We start from the raw sequence: 17303 nt of genomic DNA on the forward strand, positions 1-17303 counted from the left end.
TGTCAGTTGTGGTGTGCCTGGGTCGGTCTGTGTGTCCCTGCATATGTGTGTGTGTGTGAGAGAGAGAGAGTCACGGTGTGTCTATATGCATGTATGTCAGCCACAGTGTAGCTGTGCATTAGTCTCTGTGTCACCTGTATGTGTGTCAGTCACGGTGTGTCTATTCATATATGTGTGGGTTGGTTTCAGTGTGTCCATGCATGTGTGTGTGTTGGACCTGTTTCCCTATGTGTGTGAATGGCTCTTCAGACCCTTCTGAAGGAGCTCTGTAAATTGTAATCAGATTAAGGCAGCCAATCACTTAGAGCCCTTGAAAAGGGCATACGTTTTCTAATCAGTACCTAGCATTGAGTCTCACAAAGGGTCTAAGTAACTTGGCAGGGGTCGGGCCCTCTGGAGCACAGGGGAGGGGGCGCTCCTTTCTTTTCTCTCTGTCCCTTGTAATTATGTCAATTTGCTAGCCAAATTGTTTGCTTGAGTGGACAGTGGGGGCTTGCCCCCCCCGGCCCTATTCATGTGGTAATGTGGGAAGGAACATGGCCTCCTGGCTTCAGGAGATGCTGCCGGCCTCCTGAGGAACAGCACACACTCCCAGAGCAGGGACCCAAATCCGCAGGGGAGAAACTTAGGCAGGCTGCTGGCTGCTAGTGCCCTTCCAACGCCCAGCTCAAAGGACAGGAGCAGATCACCAAAGGGGTGCTTGGCTTCTACACAGCGTTTGCTTTAACTTTCATTCTTTTTCCATGTGGTTGAGTCTTGAGGTTCCTTTCCCTGTCCAGGGCTGCACAGTCACTGGAGGGGACACCGCAGACACTGGGGAATTCAGCTGCAGTAGGATGCCACCATGTTATGTACAGCATCTTTCATATGGTGCTTTAACGAGTGAAATTCTGCACTTATTTACCAGAGGGAGCGAGGCAAGGCAAAGACAGGGTGCTGCAAAGGAACAAGAACTTGCACCAGTAGTGGTAAGACAGTAGAAAGGGAAAGACAAGAGGCCAGTGCTAGACAACTGGAGAGAAGTTGAAAGAGAAGGTCCATAAGGATGGCCGGATGGTGGCAAACACAAAGAGGGCAATGCTGAGCTTGATGGGCTGGCCAACCTGCTTTGTATGGGTGAGAAGGGAACAGCAGTATTCTGGGTGTGCTGGAATCTGGAAAGGTGGGACCGGGATGTGTGTGAGGGGGTTGCAATAGTCTACGCAGGAGGAGATGTTGATCTGCATGAATACTCCTGCAGGGAGGCCATGCTACTCTTGGTCAAGGTTGCAGAGGCAGCCAAAGGCAGGTCTCAAACCTCAAAAGAGAAGGAGAATCCAGTGTCAAGGATGGCATGAAGGTTGCAGATTATGCAGTCAAATGGAAGCTCTGGGTTGAGGAGGGAGAGGGAGGAAATGGAGTTTCATTGGAGGAGGCTCCTCTTGCCCTTCTTGTGACTTAGTGACATTTGGCTAAAGGAAGTTGCGATGAAGCATTTTATAAGGTCGAGACAAGCAGAGAGGAAGGTCGGGGGATTCTGCAGAGAAGGAGGCATCCCCAGAGATGGATGCAATTCCTGAGAACATTGGTAATACAGGGTGAAAGAGTGGGAAGGCAGGATGAAACAACAGGGAAGAGGACCACAGCTGGAGGCTGGCTGGTCTGGGGGAGGAGATGAAGGAAGAAATGCCAATGTGCGGAATCGGAGCTAGCTGTTGTGAAGGGGATATTGTGGAGAATTCATGCAGTCTTTGATTGTCATCCATGCACTTTCTCTCGGATGTAGGCTACTGGGGGTGCCCACAGGCCATCTCTGCGACAGATGTGCGCAGGGCATCTGGGCACCATCTATGGGATGGACATGAATGGGGGTTGCCATACATTGCCCCCTGCTCCACCTGCGACACCACTTTGTCTCTCATATGTCAGCTCCTCACACAAGTATGTTTGCACCTTCCTCTATGTTCCAAATGCTCTCCCTGAACTGGCCCTCAAGGCCATTGCCCCTGCTCATTCAGCTCTCCTCGGGAGTCCCACTCTGCCATGGCACCTATGAGGAATCAGCCAGTGAGCACTGCTGGGGAGAGTTGGCACTTCACCTGTTTAGAAGAACAAAGGAAATTCGGTTTGCAAATGTACACGTGTCTGTCCAAACTGTACGCACTTGATTGTATCCCTCGCCGACGCCTCCACAGCCAAACTGAATCTAGGGGACATTATCCTGTTTGTTTTAGTCACATGCCAGGGAGGCAACACAGCTCAGTCCTGACCTGTAGCAACCCCACATTGGGTCCCCCAATAGCTCTGGCATTCTGGGCAGCACTGTAAAGTGCCAGTGTAGACAAGCCATCTAACTGGGAACATCTTCTGCTGTCTGCTTGTGCCCCACCCTCCGGCAGCTCTGCCAATGACTGGCTAAACTCCCTGCTATTCCCATCCTGGTCTCCCATGCATCATTCTGCTGCTGCACCTCAGTCCCTACTTGAAGCAGTCCCCTGCTGTCCCTAATTTAGGCCACATATACAGCTCGGCCCAAGCACTTCCACTCTGACTTGCAGCACTTCCCACTACTCTAGTCCTGGCCCTCTGCTGCAAAGAGAGTGTGAATCATGCCAAACTGTGTCATTGCTTTTGTGACACACCTAACCACCCACACTGGGACGAGCATTTGCATATATTTTGCCTGCAAGCCCTTGTAAAGGGGAGCCTTTATTGCCTGTATAGATCACAGTGTGTTAGTTAAGGGCTTCTTTGTATTGCATCAGACAGGAGATTGCCAGCTGGGGTCATCAGAAGTCCTGGGGTGGGGAGAAGAGACAGGAGGAGGGAAAAGTTCTGACAATACAGACTGGAGGATTAAAGGAGCATATAACGTTCCCATTGAGTGAGACAAGAGGCTGTTCACTCAAAGATTGACAGCAACCAGGAGGCGATTCCCAGCACAATATCCAATTAATTCTCTACCCTCTTCTACACTGTCTCCTCCCCCCTTGGGCTGGTACATGAGCAGGGAAGGGCTGAGGCTGAGATCCTCAACAAGGTCATTAATTACTCTTGATTAAGAGAAGATTGTTGAGCCTGGAAGGATTCAATCCAGGCACCAGTCTAAGTGGGCACCCCTTGTCCCAGACTCTCATCAATTTGGCCCATCCCAATAATCCATCTCCCCAAATCTCAAGCACAGAAGAACTGTAAGATTGAGGGTTTATCAGTGCTGCAGGCTGGGCTTGAGAGGCATCAATAAAACTGTGTGTAAGGAGCACAAAACAGGCCCAGCAGGGGGTGCTATGGGACAAAATGGAGGTGCAGTAGCAAAGTTGACTGTAGAAAGCCCAACACAGGCCTACCAAGGAGTGCTCTGGATGAAGATTTAAGATTCAGACACTGAGCTTTTTGAGCAAAGATTATCCAGGACTTCTGCTCTCCGTTTAATAGGGCTCGTCAAAAACTGTTTTTTGATGGAAAATTTGGGTTTTTGACAAAGAATTTTCTGCAGTAAGTATCTGCTTTCTGCAGAAAAATTTGAATTTGAGTCAAAAACTTTTTTGGCCAGAAACCAAAATTTTTCAGCCAAATATTGAACACTTCTAGGATTTTTTTGTTTCAGGCGGGTGGTTTGAATTTTTTTTTTTAAATGCAAAATTTTCTGTAGAAAAAAGAACGAGGAGTCTGGTGGCACCTTAAAGACTAACACATTTATGTAGGCACGAAAGCTTATGCCCAAATAAATGTGTTAGTCTTTAAGGTGCCACCGGACTCCTTGTTGTTTTTGTGGCTATAGACTAACACGGCTACCCCTCTGATACAGAAAAAAGCCACATTTTCCAGCCAGTTGCACTGCTTAATTCCAGCAAAGGCTTTCTGTCTCTATCACTAACATTCTCCATATGAGAACATGGTTAACATGTGAGCTGCTTCTTCTGTGCCATCCTCTGAACTCCATGTCCCAGTCTGATCTCACACCAGTTTTACAACAGTGCAGCTCTGCTGATGTCAGTGAAGTCCCAACTGATTTATATTGGTGTAAATAAGAGCAGAACTGGACCAATCAGTAAAATTTCTGCACACCTGTGAGAATTTGCTGGTATCTGTCAATCTCTCCTCTTATTCCTTTGCAATCAGCCTGAAAGGTGTTTTTCTGAGATGTACACACTTTGGCTGGTGCTGCTTTGTGAGCTTTGGCTACAGGTGCCAATGTTTTCAAAGTGGGAAACTTCACAAAACTGCAGGGAAGCGACCATGAAAACACTGCCGGTCCTGCAAGATCTGGAAGCAGCCAAGTTCTTATACCAGTGGGCCCCTGTATTTGGCCAGGCTTCCTGTGGCATTTATACTGTGGCTGGTTCACCTGGGTGATGTCAGATTAATATCCTGCTGCAAGCTTCTCCCACGTGGCTGGAAACAGGCCTGTGTCCTCTCCCCGCCTTGACTCTTTAGTTAGTGCTGGGGATTGCAGTTAATCCTCCGTGGTTTCTGAGGTGGGGCAGAGACAGCATTATGGATTTAGCTGCTTGGTATGTCCCTACAGAGTGCTGCAACCTGGAAGTGCCCTCCTGCAGCCCATGACAGACACAGAGGAAAATGCACATCTGGCTGTGCCTTCAGCAGCCTTCATTGATATGCACCATGGCCTGAGAGTCCCTCTGCCTCCCGCCTGCTTCCTTCCAGACACACACACACACACACAGTAGAGTTGTTTGAAAGTCCTCTGGCAGTTTTAGTGGCAACGAATAACAGATTAGCCATGATCTGATCAGCCCAGTATCTAAGCTTTATTCTCCCTGCTGACAAGTATTTGAAAGAGGGGAGGGGCCACTTTCAGCCCAAACGATGAATCTTTCACAGACAAGAATGGGCCTTTTTTCTCCAGTGAGACCTCAGGCTGTTCGGTGCCCTGTTGCTAGGCAAGGCATGGAGCCCGTGATTGCATGCCGGGCCTAGTCTGGCAGAGCCCTCGGGTTAACGGGATCAGGAGATTCACACCAGACATCTTGTTTTGTGGGGTTTCTTTTTGCATAGGCATTTGATTGGCAGATAACAGCTCACCCCCGATTCCAGTCTGGATAGTTCCAGCAGTTTCCTGTTGCTTCGGGGGCTCTGGTGAGTTATGGGCTACGAAAGGGAATGTGGGGACTTGCGGGAGATGCCTCGGCGGGGGGAAGGGTGGGACACTTTCTCAGTGGCCATGAAAAGACAGCCGCAGAGGTCTTTCCAGAGCGGTCCATGAATCAGGATGTGTGGAGTTTGGGCCTCAGCAGCTTGGCTTTGATTTATAAAGCTTGTCCCCCAGGAATGGCCGCTGTACTCCATTCCCACACACATTCCCTTTGCCACTTGGGACACGCTGCAGCCAATGGCTCCCAGCTCCTCTGGGGAAGCCCTTTCAATGGAGTGTTTTAAAAATGTCTCCCCTGAAGATTCATTTATTCCCAACATCTCTGATGGGGAATAGGATCTAACTGGAGGGCCCTGTCTCTCTCTGCTCCCCCATTGAGAAATCCCTGTCCCATACTGAAATGCCTGGTCCAGCCTGTGTACCATGGGTTTTGAAATGGTATGGTTTTCATGACCAGTGAGACCCCTTTTAACCACAAAGAGAACTGAGTGTCCCAGTTGAGAGATTGCAGGAATGAAACTCGAGTCCCCAAGACCTCTGCAGACAAACCTCAATCCTTCCCTTTCAGAGAGATTTTCATTTTGCTGACACTCCTTGGGCACCAAGCCACTCAGACACCAAATCTATCAGACACCAGTGCTATCTTCATTTTCCCGCCTCCGCAGCTCTAGGCGTTGGCTCTCCCCAATTTATTTCCTGTCCATCAGGTGTTCTAGCAGCTCTGAGAAGGTTCTGCTGCAATCACCTTCATCCACATTTGGCAGTGTGAATTCACAATCTGAAACCACCTCCTGTCATGTTGTGATGTCTCGTTACCGTCCAGGACATCCCGTTGTCACCCAGTGATGCCCCAGCTGGGATGGCCTGCCAGCTCTATTGCTCTTGCACTTCCTCTGCTTGGCTGCTATAATGAAATCTAAGACTGCACTGTGCATCCACAGTCTCTGAGTATTCTGGGACTCGGCTGACCTCACGAGAGTTTGTAGTGGGAGTTCTGCCATTAGGGCACCTGGGCCACCACCCGCTCACCCATTCAATCTAAATGAAACACAGTCTGCACTCATCCCCCATCTCTGCCCCAGCCACAATACAGTGAGATTCCAGAGTGCTGGAGGAGCCTCTGCCCCAAAGTGGGGACTGAAAGTGGCTGGCATGGATGGGCAGGGGCAGTATGGGAGAGACTGTTGCCCTGCAGTGGGCTTAGCACTGGTGTCAGGAGTAGCCAACTGCAGCGTTAACCAGGAGGGAGAGAGGGAGGGATGTTCCTTACTTGCTGGTCATCAGGTGGGATATTACCCTGAACATGCCCTTTGGTGCTCAGTGGCATTGATAACAAGGACAGAGGTGGCTACTGACCCAGAGACTGAAACCCCTAGAGGGGGCCCGGGAAAGCTCCCTGCCATCCCTGTTCTAGCGGGGCACCCAGCTTTCCCCTGTGTGAACTGTTCTCTCTCTGCTATTCTCAGCAGTGGCTCCAGGGGACTCGTGCTGCTCTGCCCTCTTACCCAAGTATCAAGTTCAGGGGGTACCTTGCGCTCAGCTGCAGGCTTGGGACCCCTCCTAGTGGGGAGCTGGGTGGAACTGGTGTCACAGTGAGCTTTACTGGAGGCCTCATGAGGGTCCACAGGATGCAGCTTCCCATCAAACTCTGATATGTGAAATATGGGGCAGTAACATAGTCACTGTCTAAGGCAGGCTGGGCCAAACTCAAGCCGGGTGTAAGCAGGTGCAGGGTCCTAGCCTGTTGACTGTAAAGCCCCATGCACCCCAGTGGTGCTATGGAAATATCCCTATGGGCTGCTGTAGCCCATTCCCAGCAGGGAAGAAGCTACAGGTCCCTGCATGACCCAGAACAGGCTGACCTAAGAGAAAAAAGGCAAATAATTAAAACCAAAGGTTTCCAGGCTATTTCTGGAGCTGCCAGCTTGAGGCGCCATAGGCTAAGGCACAACACTCTTAGCGCCCTCCTTTTCCCCCAGACAGACAGGTGTGCGGGGGCTGGCTGGGCTTTGTGTCAGGGCCAGAGCACCGCGCAGTGTGGAAGCTGTCAAGTTCCCAGCACAGCAGAGGGCTGTCACTTTCCCAAAGTGCTCGCTCTGCAGCAGATGGGCTGTGGAGGGGCGGGAAGGGAGGGGGTTATTGCCCTCATAAATGTAACCCCCCACTGTGCATATCATGCGCTGAGACATGGTGCTACTTACCCACCTCTTACCTCTAGGGAGGAGACAGAGCTGGGGGGTGCAGGTGGGAGGAAGGGGGGCTCTTGAGTCTGAGTCTCTTTGGCTCATTTTAGGTTTTCTCTAGTCATCACCTAATGCCCAGGCTCCCCGCCTCTTGCCCATTCCCTACCCTGAGCTGAAACCACTGCATTTGTTGCACTTGTTCTAGAGGTCAGAGCTCATTGTTCAGTAGTGAGCTGATCTTTCATCCCATAGAGCTAATGAGAGTTTCGCCACTGGGCTCTGGGTGAGTTTCTTTTCCCGAGGCTCCGAGAAGCACTGAGCTCAGACTAAACCCAAGGCAGAAACTGCATTGTCTCCTGCTCCCAGGGCCAATTTGTGCTTGGTTTCACTGGCACAGATTTGGCAGTCTCAGGTGCTTGACACTGCTCCGTTTCCAGGGGCATAGACAGCTTTGTTATTTGGTGGGGGCTAGAGTTAAAAATAATATCATAGCTGCTGAGTAACATTTTTGTAAGTTATTGTACCCCATGACTACATTTGTGCACATTTCATAAGGTGAGATAAACGCGTGTCTGCTCCAAATTCAGGGCATCCTTAGTGTAAGCCCAAAATTTTTGGGAGGGCTAAAGTCCCCGTATGTCCCTAGTTGTCTAAGTCCATGATCTCAGGCTCCATTGTGCCCAGCTGGGGACAAAAGGTATGAAACAACAACTGAATGGTTTGGCTTCCATTCCAGGCCTGGCAAGAGAGATACTTTTCTGCAAGTGCCAATGCTCAGGGCAGGGTTTTAGGGAATTGCCTGGCACCCCACACAGAGGGTGAGAACCCAAACCAGAGGAAGCCATATTGTTTCAGGTGTTAGAACAGACTTTGAGCCTCCTCCACGCCCCCAACAACAAAGTACAGTCTGCTGCAGATTCCACCCAGTGCTGTAGGGCCAGGCTCTTAGTTTAAAGCAGACTTTGGGGGAATTCAGTGACTGCTAGATCAAGTGGTGAGCTATGGACACGTCCCTCACAGAGAGCTCTGCCAATGCACCTCATCATACCACCCCAGTCCTGACCTCTCCATTCTTTATGCTGAGCCAAAATCCCCTGTTTGGCATCCTGATCCCATCCTTATTGGCTCGGGGTCAGGAATTCCTCCCTCTTGTCTGTTTTTATGAACACTGTGAATGATCACCCATGGAAAGACCCTCCTTTCCTGCCCTTCCTCAGCCGCTGGAGAATTTCAGGGTATTAATCTTGTGAGAGCACTTGAACTAAAGATACTTCGCTGACATGAAGATGGCCAGCTCCTGGCACATGACCTTTTAGATCAGTGCTACTCTGCATTGTAAGGCGCAGAGGGAAACAGAATTGCAGGTAATGTGCTAGAAGGGGCCCACACAGGAACCGTATTTCTCCCTCCTTGTGTAGCCATTAGGAGCTTCTCTCCAGCACTGAAGAGCAGCAGAGATGTCATATGGACTGGAGGGAAAAGCATCAGGGAGAAATCTGAGTTCCCTGCCAGAACAGTTACACCCAATGGTACACAATGCAGTATAAGCTGCTGCCATTCTGAGCAGTGGAATCTCCCTTTTATGTGCAAATGGGAAGAAACTGGCCTTGGCTTTGAAATACAAAGGGCCAGATCACTGGCCATGGTAGTGCCCCATTGTGATGCTCCAGTTGCACAAAGGGGCTGAAAAGTCAGCTTAGCTCGTAAATTGAGCATTCCTTTGGCCTGGAGGATTCCCCAGGTGGAACAGAGCCAGCATACTGGCCCTATGCCATCCCACTCAGATCACTTAGCATAGCAGTGGCAAAGGGAGCATGGCCAGAAAGCTGGTGCCAGAACAACCTTTAAGACATAGGCAGCAGGGTACAACATAGAGCAACCCTGAGGCTGCTCTAAATAGCACCAGGCACCAAACTGGCCTCTGGGCAACCCCAGGACTGGGGTGGGGGGGTGGGAATAAAGTCTCTTTTTACTTCCACTTGGGGCCTGCACTGAGCAGAGCTCAGCGGAACCAGAGAATTGGGCCCATTGTACACTGAGGTCTTATCTACATGGGAAAGTTTTACTAGTTATACCGGTACAGTTATATAGATAAATTATGCCAGTATAACTCCTCCCCTGCATGTAAATTCTTATTCCAGTAGAAGAGTGGTTTTTTTGGTTTAGTCTAACCCCCTCCCAAATATTATAAGCTAAGCTGAAAAAAGTCACTCTTCTACTGGAATAAGAGGGTCCCCCTGGGGCTTATACCAGTATAACTACAGCAGTTTAAATTCACACCTTAACTTGTACTGAAAAAGCCTTCCCATGTAGGCAAGGCCTGAGCTCCCTTTGCTCTTCCCTGGGTCCCCCAGCCACTCCCAGTAGAATGGATCTTTCACGGTCAGCAGTTTCTCAGGGGCTGAGACACTCCAGCCACTGCTTATGCCTGACTTCCAAGTCATCAATGACCAGGTCCTAGATTTACTGCCCTCTTTTCTATAGTTCTCTTATAACCCTACAGCATCCTGTGTGCTCGCTGTCTGTCTCAATTGCTAATTTTTGTCTCTTTTTGATCTTCTTCTTTTAGGAATTTTGTCAAATCTCCAGGAGATCATAACAGGTCCATAAGAGTAGGTCACAGCTACCGGTATGGATCTTGCGTGGGGCCGGCATACTGATTTGACTCAACTTCAGTCTGAGCTGGGGTCTGTTGTCTGAAGCAAGGACCATGAAGTGCCCTTGTTCTTGGCTCACTAGAAAAGGACACTACCCTGTCACATCTGCTTCTAGCTGGGTACACAACAGTGAACATAAAAGGGAAGGAGAAGGGATAATTGGAAATTAGACTCATCAGTGCACAGGAATGACAACACTGAAGGGGCTAGCTTCCCACATGCTGAGTCAATATCATACCCAGTGGCATGGGCTTCTGGCAGGCTCTGCAAGGCCAAACTCCCAGATGACAGACTGCATCCTCCTTGGTTACTTCAGGTGGGCAAGTGTACCAGTTACCAGACTAAAACCTCAGCTGTAACAACCAGTGCCTCCCCACTGCAATGCGAGTGCTCTGGCTCACAAGGCATCTTTCACTGTAATTACAACATCCGCTCAAGCTGCATGGCTGGTTGGTTAGTATCGGAGATGGGCAGCAGTTGCAGCGTGCCGTGGCCCAGCCTGGAGGCTCCTCAAGGTGTGGAGGAGTAGGCACGAAGGTCTGAGGTGCCAGCAGCTGGCAAAGCTGTGGGGATGGTGACTGGAAACCTCTTTGTAGCCCCTGCTCTGCAGGATGAAAGCATCTCTGAGATGTTTTCTAGCCTTCCCATCCTAATGCCCTCATGGGTTTGTCAGGCCTACAAAGGACCTTAGTGTATCTTCTCTCTCTCTCTTCTTCCCTAGAGATATCTTAGTCTACCTCCCACCCACTTTCTCCAGCTCCCAGCCTGCCTTCTTGTGAAGCAACTGGCCCAATAGCTCACAGTGCTGACTGTGTTTCTAGAAGCTCCATCTGTGACATCTGGCAAGACAGGCATCAAAAATGGCGCCTCCTGACTCTATTCCTCATCCCACAGCTGCTTCGCTTGGCTTCACCTTCCTGGTTTAGAACAGCTGGTCACACTTGACATAGGTAGACATGAGGAGGAGGCTTTATGTTTATGTGTGGAATACGAGGAGCTATGGTTTTTACTTCATTCTTCTTTAAGGAGTCCTGACCACCAGAACGGGTGTGAGACTCATGTCAGACATGCAGAGCAACGCCTCCTACAGCATAGAGAGAAAAAAACACTTTTTGGTTCTTGGCTTTTATGTTCTAGTCCAGTACTTCCCAAACTTCAGATGCTGTTTGTTCAGGGAAAGCCCCTGGCGGGCCGGGCCGGTTTGTTTACCTGTTGTGTCCACAGGTTTGGCCGATCGCGGCTCCCACTGGCCACAGTTTGCCACTACAGACCAATGGGGGCTGCTGGAAGTGGCGCGGGCCGAGGGACGTACCGGCCACCGCTTCCCACAGCCCCCATTGGCCTGGAGCGGCGAACCGCGGCCAGTGGGAGCTGCAATCGGCTGAACCTGTGGACGCGGCAGGTAAACAAACTGGCCTGGCCCGCCAGGGGCTTTCCTGCACAAGCAGCGTCCCAAGTTTGGGAAACACTGTTCTAGGCCTTAGATGCTACTGTGCTATATATAATCCTTAGCTAAATTATATTAGATAGGTAGGTACTATAGAAAACATGACCTACAGAAAATGCAAATGAGTGTGTGCAGGGGGCTCTGGGAGAGGCTGGTGTCTTGTGTCTTGAAACTTGGAACATCCTCCTGGGAACAGGGCCACCTACAGGGTAGAAAAGGGGCACATTTACAAGGCTGAAGGAGGGGAGGGGTACTGTGTCCCTACAGGAGAGCAGAGAAACTTTCCTCCAATGAAACCTGAATTAGAAATTCTTTCATCAGATATTGGAATAAAATATTGTGTGCGAGGGAAGAGAGAATACAGCATGAGCAAGCAAGAAACAAGGAAATTATTTCATCCTGATTTTTAATAACACTTCCCCAAATCATAACCATCCTCTCATAGCTGCAAATGTCATCAGAAACAGAATCATTACATACACCGCTCTCTCTATGTAACTATCAATACATATATATGACATATGTCTATAGCTACACCAGCTATATCTATCTACTTCTGTACCCTGTATGCTAAGATCCAGCATGGTATGAGTTTGGTATCTGGAATACCTTTCCTCTGGGTACTATAGCTAGCCCTTTGCATGAGGGGATGAACTCCATGCAAAACTCAATGAATGACTATACTGAGTTCTGGGACCAAATGGTGCGTAATGATTTCCTTTCACTTCTCCTTGCATTGGAAGCTGTCTGCTTCCCAGTGGGAGTCCCTCCCAGTGGAGGAATCTCAGACTGGGAGCCCTTGTTTAGTCTGGCCAGTCAGTTCACTTCACCCCATCATTATTTGACCAAAGGTGACTGAAAGAAAAAGACTCAATGCGGCCAGAATGGCGGTTCTACGGGGGCTGGGTGTGGAACTTTGCCTTTCATGACGATGCTGCAAACAACATAGATGTCCTTTTCTAGTGAGCCAAGGAGGGGGGCACTTCATGGTCCTTGCTTCAGACAACAGGCCCCAGCTCAGTCTGAAGTTGAGTCAAATCAGTATGCAGAAGTGGTAGCCACTTGCCAATGGATTAGCATAAAACACTCTAGGAGGTAAATAGACATACAAGCAGCCACTGTGTGCAGTGTAGGGATGCCTTTCTTTCAGGTCCACTATTGTCACGGCCCCTACTGAACAGTGACGGAGTGGGGCCTCTGTGTTGGTTTCTTACACTTTTGACTGCTGGATAAAAGGGGGGAACATAAAGAAAGGGGGAGAACTGTTTTTTTTTTAAGTCCAGACGAAGTTACAGATGTCTGTTAAACGTCAATTACAGCTGAATAAAGACGTCTGCTTAAGGCTTAGTTATGGCTCCTTTCAGCCAGGGAGATTTTTTCCAGGGCTGGCCTGGGATGCCTTCAGCAACCTAATTTGGAGCTTGTAACTCTATAAACAGGCACTTGCATTAATCAAGGCTGGTGAAAATGCAAATGATTGTGTGCAGGGAGCTCTGGGAGAGGCTGGCGTCTTGTGTCTTGAAACTTTGAGGGCAGAGAGTGGAAAAGAGAAAAGGGGCCCACAAATGAACAGGGAATTGGGATGGGACTCATGCATACAGAACGTAATGTACTTTTTCTTAGTCTCATCTTGCTGTCTTGGGAATGTGGTTTCATTAGGAACTATTTGCACCATCCACCACTTTCCCTTGGTGAACTTTTGCCCCTGGCTATAGCTCTGCTCTGCCCTTACCGTATGAATTCAGGAGTTGGTCTGTCTTGCGCCCTGTGATCTCCTCTTTGCGCAATATATTTTCAAAGGTCCTGTCCGCTCTGCAGTTGGAACCATGCAAAAAACTATCCTGCTTCTACACTCTTAGCATCATTATCATTGTTTATTATTATGGGCCACATTGTACCACCCTTGCTTGGGCTGAAAAGTGCCTTAGCACAGAAAAAAGGACAGTCCCTGACCCAACCTGCTCACAACCTAAAAGACACCCATCTAGCTGGACTGGAGAATCAAAAGTGGGGGGGAGGACTTAGTGGTCTTTTGTTTGCTTGTTTAAATCAAAAGTCTCACATCTTGTGGGCCTCTCAGAAGGAGTGGAGTATAATAAGGACTTGAATGAAGCAAGGGCTGTGGTTTGGTGAACTGGAATGGGGAGAGCATCTCTGGACTTGGGTCCAGCCTGGTAAAAAGCATGCCCAAGGCAGTGAGAGAAGAAGACCAGTGGACATCAAGAATGGCTTTGGTGAAGGAGAAGGGCACAGGTCGGGACACAATAAGCAAGGTTGGGATGCCATGTTTGTCAAAGGGCCCATCCTTGTTACAGTTCCCAGCCATGTCAGGAGGCCGGGGTACCATATAGCACCACTTGGCAGTGTAGATGACGTCCAGCTGTGTCCCTGACCCCAGTCAATACCTTGGGTTGTAAGCAGGGCGGGGAACAGCCATGTAGAAACCAGGTTCCCCTCAACTCAGCTGAAGTTGTAGTGTAAACAAGCCCCAAATCCAGGACTGATAGTAGCCACAACAGCCATGTTTAACTCTGGTGATAACACAGTTTTTGTCACAGCGTGGCTGGGGTTTACCATCTGGCTGATCACGAGGGGAGTCTACGTGGGAACATGGACCCTCCTTGCTGAGCCAGGCCTCAGCTTTGAGTTGGCTGTGGGCCCAGAATTCTGATTAGTTCTGTGAGCTCTGGAGTTTGGCATTCTCACCCCTGGATTGTCTGGACTCCTCTCTGTACCTGCTAAGGCTATCGCTGATCTGGGGCTCAGAGTTGGAGATAGAGGGGCAGTGTCGCAGTGGGAAATTTGGCAGTGTGGACTCCTGTGGTGTTGGGGAGGAGACTGCTTACTCCCTAGTGGCCTCTAGGATATGAAGCCTACACCCCAGATCATACAGAATGACAGTGGGCAGGGGAGACAGAGGTAAAGGGAAGAACTAGATTTAATGGAGGCTTTGAGCCCAAAATCTCAACAGGGTCCCAAGAATCATCTGCACCCAAAGATGTCTGGAAAAAATGATGCAGTCCGGAAGCATATCAAAGGTAAAAGTAATTGGGCTGCCCTCTGGGGGCAGAATTTCACCCTTAGAATTCCAAATTCCTTTGAAGCCATTTGCTCCCTCTGCTGGCCAGAAAGAGAATTTCATGCACTGATGGGGTTTCAGTATCAGGCTCAGTAGAAAGAGGACAAAAATGGTGAGGTGGCCCTGGAGCAAAGTGTGGGGAAAGAGAAGCCCGTTTAATGGGATTTATACAGGGAATAAAGTCTCATCTCATTTACTCTAGTGAAATCTCGTGACTTTGGGCTATATGTCAGGTTCTGACATCCTAACCTCTTAAACCAGCGGGATTACACTACGCTGATTAATGAAAAGTGACTGCCTTTTGCTTGGCTGGGTTGCATCATGTTGCAGTTCTACCATCCAGCAATGAGCTGGAACCTAACCTGCATGTTCAGAGAAAACATTTCTGTGGGAAGCTAGGGCTGTGTATTTCAATCTCCTCCCTTTAATCTGAGGACCCTTGCTTGGCCACATTCATCAAAAGGGAGGAGAAGAAATGAAGGGCTCTATTTCCTCCAGTATGTCTTAGGCTCAAAGAGGGTGAGAGAGGCTTTGGGCCAGAGGGACACTCTTTGGATGGGGTTTAAATAATATGTTTTGCTTGATGAAATATTCCAATATCCTTCAGATACATATGGCATGTCCCAGGAAAGTGTGAATGCGGTGGGAGTCATGTCCCAGGGCTCTGGGGAGCCACTTGATGGGTCGTAAAAAGAAAAGGCATACTTGTGGCACCTTAGATACTAACAAATTTATTTGAGCATAAGCTTTCATGAGCTACAGCGCACTTCATCGGATGCATTCAGTGGAAAACACAGTGGGGAGATTTATATACACAGAGAACATGAAACAATGGGTGTTACCATACACACTGTAAGGAGAGTGATCAGGTAAGGTGAGCTATTACCAGCAGGAGAGTGGGGGCAGGGGGAAACAGGTGTGTGTGCCTGTGTATATCCCAATGTCGCTGTGTACAAGCTTATACAGAATACTGCATATTTGTTCCTGGGATAACATATATGTTTGATTTTAATAACTTAGGAGCCACAAATCATTGATGAGGCCAGGTCCTTCGGTATGTTTTTTAATACCTCAAAAGCCAAATGATTTTATTTCTAACCCTCATTCTATGTGTGCATTAGAGAGGATGGGGATAAACACTCTGTGGTGTGGAAAGGATGGGGAGCAATTGCTGATTCTACATTTGCTGTGAGTGTCTGCATGCTGCATATCCTTGCTGAGCTGTCTTTATTTTGTGGTTGTGTGTTACCTAAGGTGTATGTTCTTCATACCTCATGCCTGGGAGCATGGATGTGCAGCTGGCTTCCCCTAAGGCTAGGAGTAGTTTTGTGTTTGAATTTCCACACGTCATCATGAGATGGCAATGGAAACCTGAGTGGAAATACATACACACCTTAACTGAGGCTAAGCTGACATTTCTGTGGCCCTGTCTCTGTGACAACTGGTCACTGGGAGAGATAGAGACACAGCCTATCAGACAACAGATTGGTGGCTGGAGCCCACCAAAGCAATGGAAGGCCCACCCCCCTCAGGTAAGGGAAGGGCCACAGAATCCAGACATCAACAAAGTACAGGGACAAAAACATGAAAAAATCCCAAACAAAACAGGGATTGGGGTGCAGGTCCTGGGTCAAAAGCAGGATCCAGAGGGGGACACTAAGCAGAGAACCCTGGGAAACACCCACTGCTCCCAGAAGGAGACAGTGGCCAAGCGACAGCTGGGAAGGTTTAATTGCTGCTCTAGTCTGTGGCAGATCTGCTCCACTCCCTCCCTCTCAGATCTGCATTTCAATGTGAGAGGAACAGTAAGTGGGATGCTGCTCGAAGGGGTTAGAATGATTAATCATTTAAAAAGCAAGATCTTAATTACAGGGTGCAATTTTTGCTATTTAAGGAGTCCATTAGTTTCCAGAAAGGAAAAAAAAAATGATCGCAGGTTATTCTCCTTTTAAAGAAAATTGGAGGGGGAGGGGAGCAGGGAATCTCAGAGCGCGGGCTGGTGCTACAGCTCCTGCTGGGGTGGGGGTGGGAGGCTGGGAGCAGGAGGATTTGGGGAAGGGGAGGCAGAGTCATTTGTTTTAAAAGGTCTTATTTTTTTAGGGTGCTTGTGAATGTACTGCTCATGAATAGTGCTGCCCAAAGAATGAGCCCTCTGCTTCACCACACACCTGGAACAGCCTGGGCAGGGACAGCGTAAGCTTCCCTTTCACTGCCTCAACCCCTGTCCTGAAGGGACCTCCCTGTAGGGGTGAAATGGGAGGTTAGCGTCCAAGTGACCCATTCAGACCTTGGCCTCTCTGCTAAGGCTGCCAGTAAGAAGGTTAATTGGTGCTAATAATAGTGATAGTTCACTAGGAACTGGTGTGAGACTCTCACAGAACTCATATCACATAGACCAGGAAACAACTAACAACTTTTTCTCTTTATTGATCAAAGGCTGGATTGGAGATGGCAGCCCAGAGGTGAGAGGCTTTTTAACCCATTGCCTGTCTCCTGGGTTTAAAATTGCCTTCATTTTCTGTGTAGAAGCAAAACCATCGCCCATGTGACTAGCTCACATCCTGCTAAACGGCGAGGCAGGGAATCAGCCTAGGACTGAACAGTGCTACACTGAGAACAACTGCCGCCAGAAAGGTCCACAACAGCGCCTGCCTTGGTGGATGAAAAAACTGGGACAGAGCTCATCTTTGCATAGACAGTATTGGAGCTAGTAGCTTTGCTTTCCAAAGCAGAGCCAGGCATTGAGCTCTCACAGCCCAACCTCAGGTTAGAGGGAGCTGGGGCCAGTAGGTTTTCTTCTCTGCTGGGCTGGACCAATTGGTATATTTTTGTATCTCACCTG

The sequence above is a fragment of the Dermochelys coriacea genome, chromosome 10 (genome assembly GCF_009764565.3).
Source record: "Dermochelys coriacea isolate rDerCor1 chromosome 10, rDerCor1.pri.v4, whole genome shotgun sequence".
Classification (NCBI taxonomy): domain Eukaryota; kingdom Metazoa; phylum Chordata; order Testudines; family Dermochelyidae; genus Dermochelys; species Dermochelys coriacea.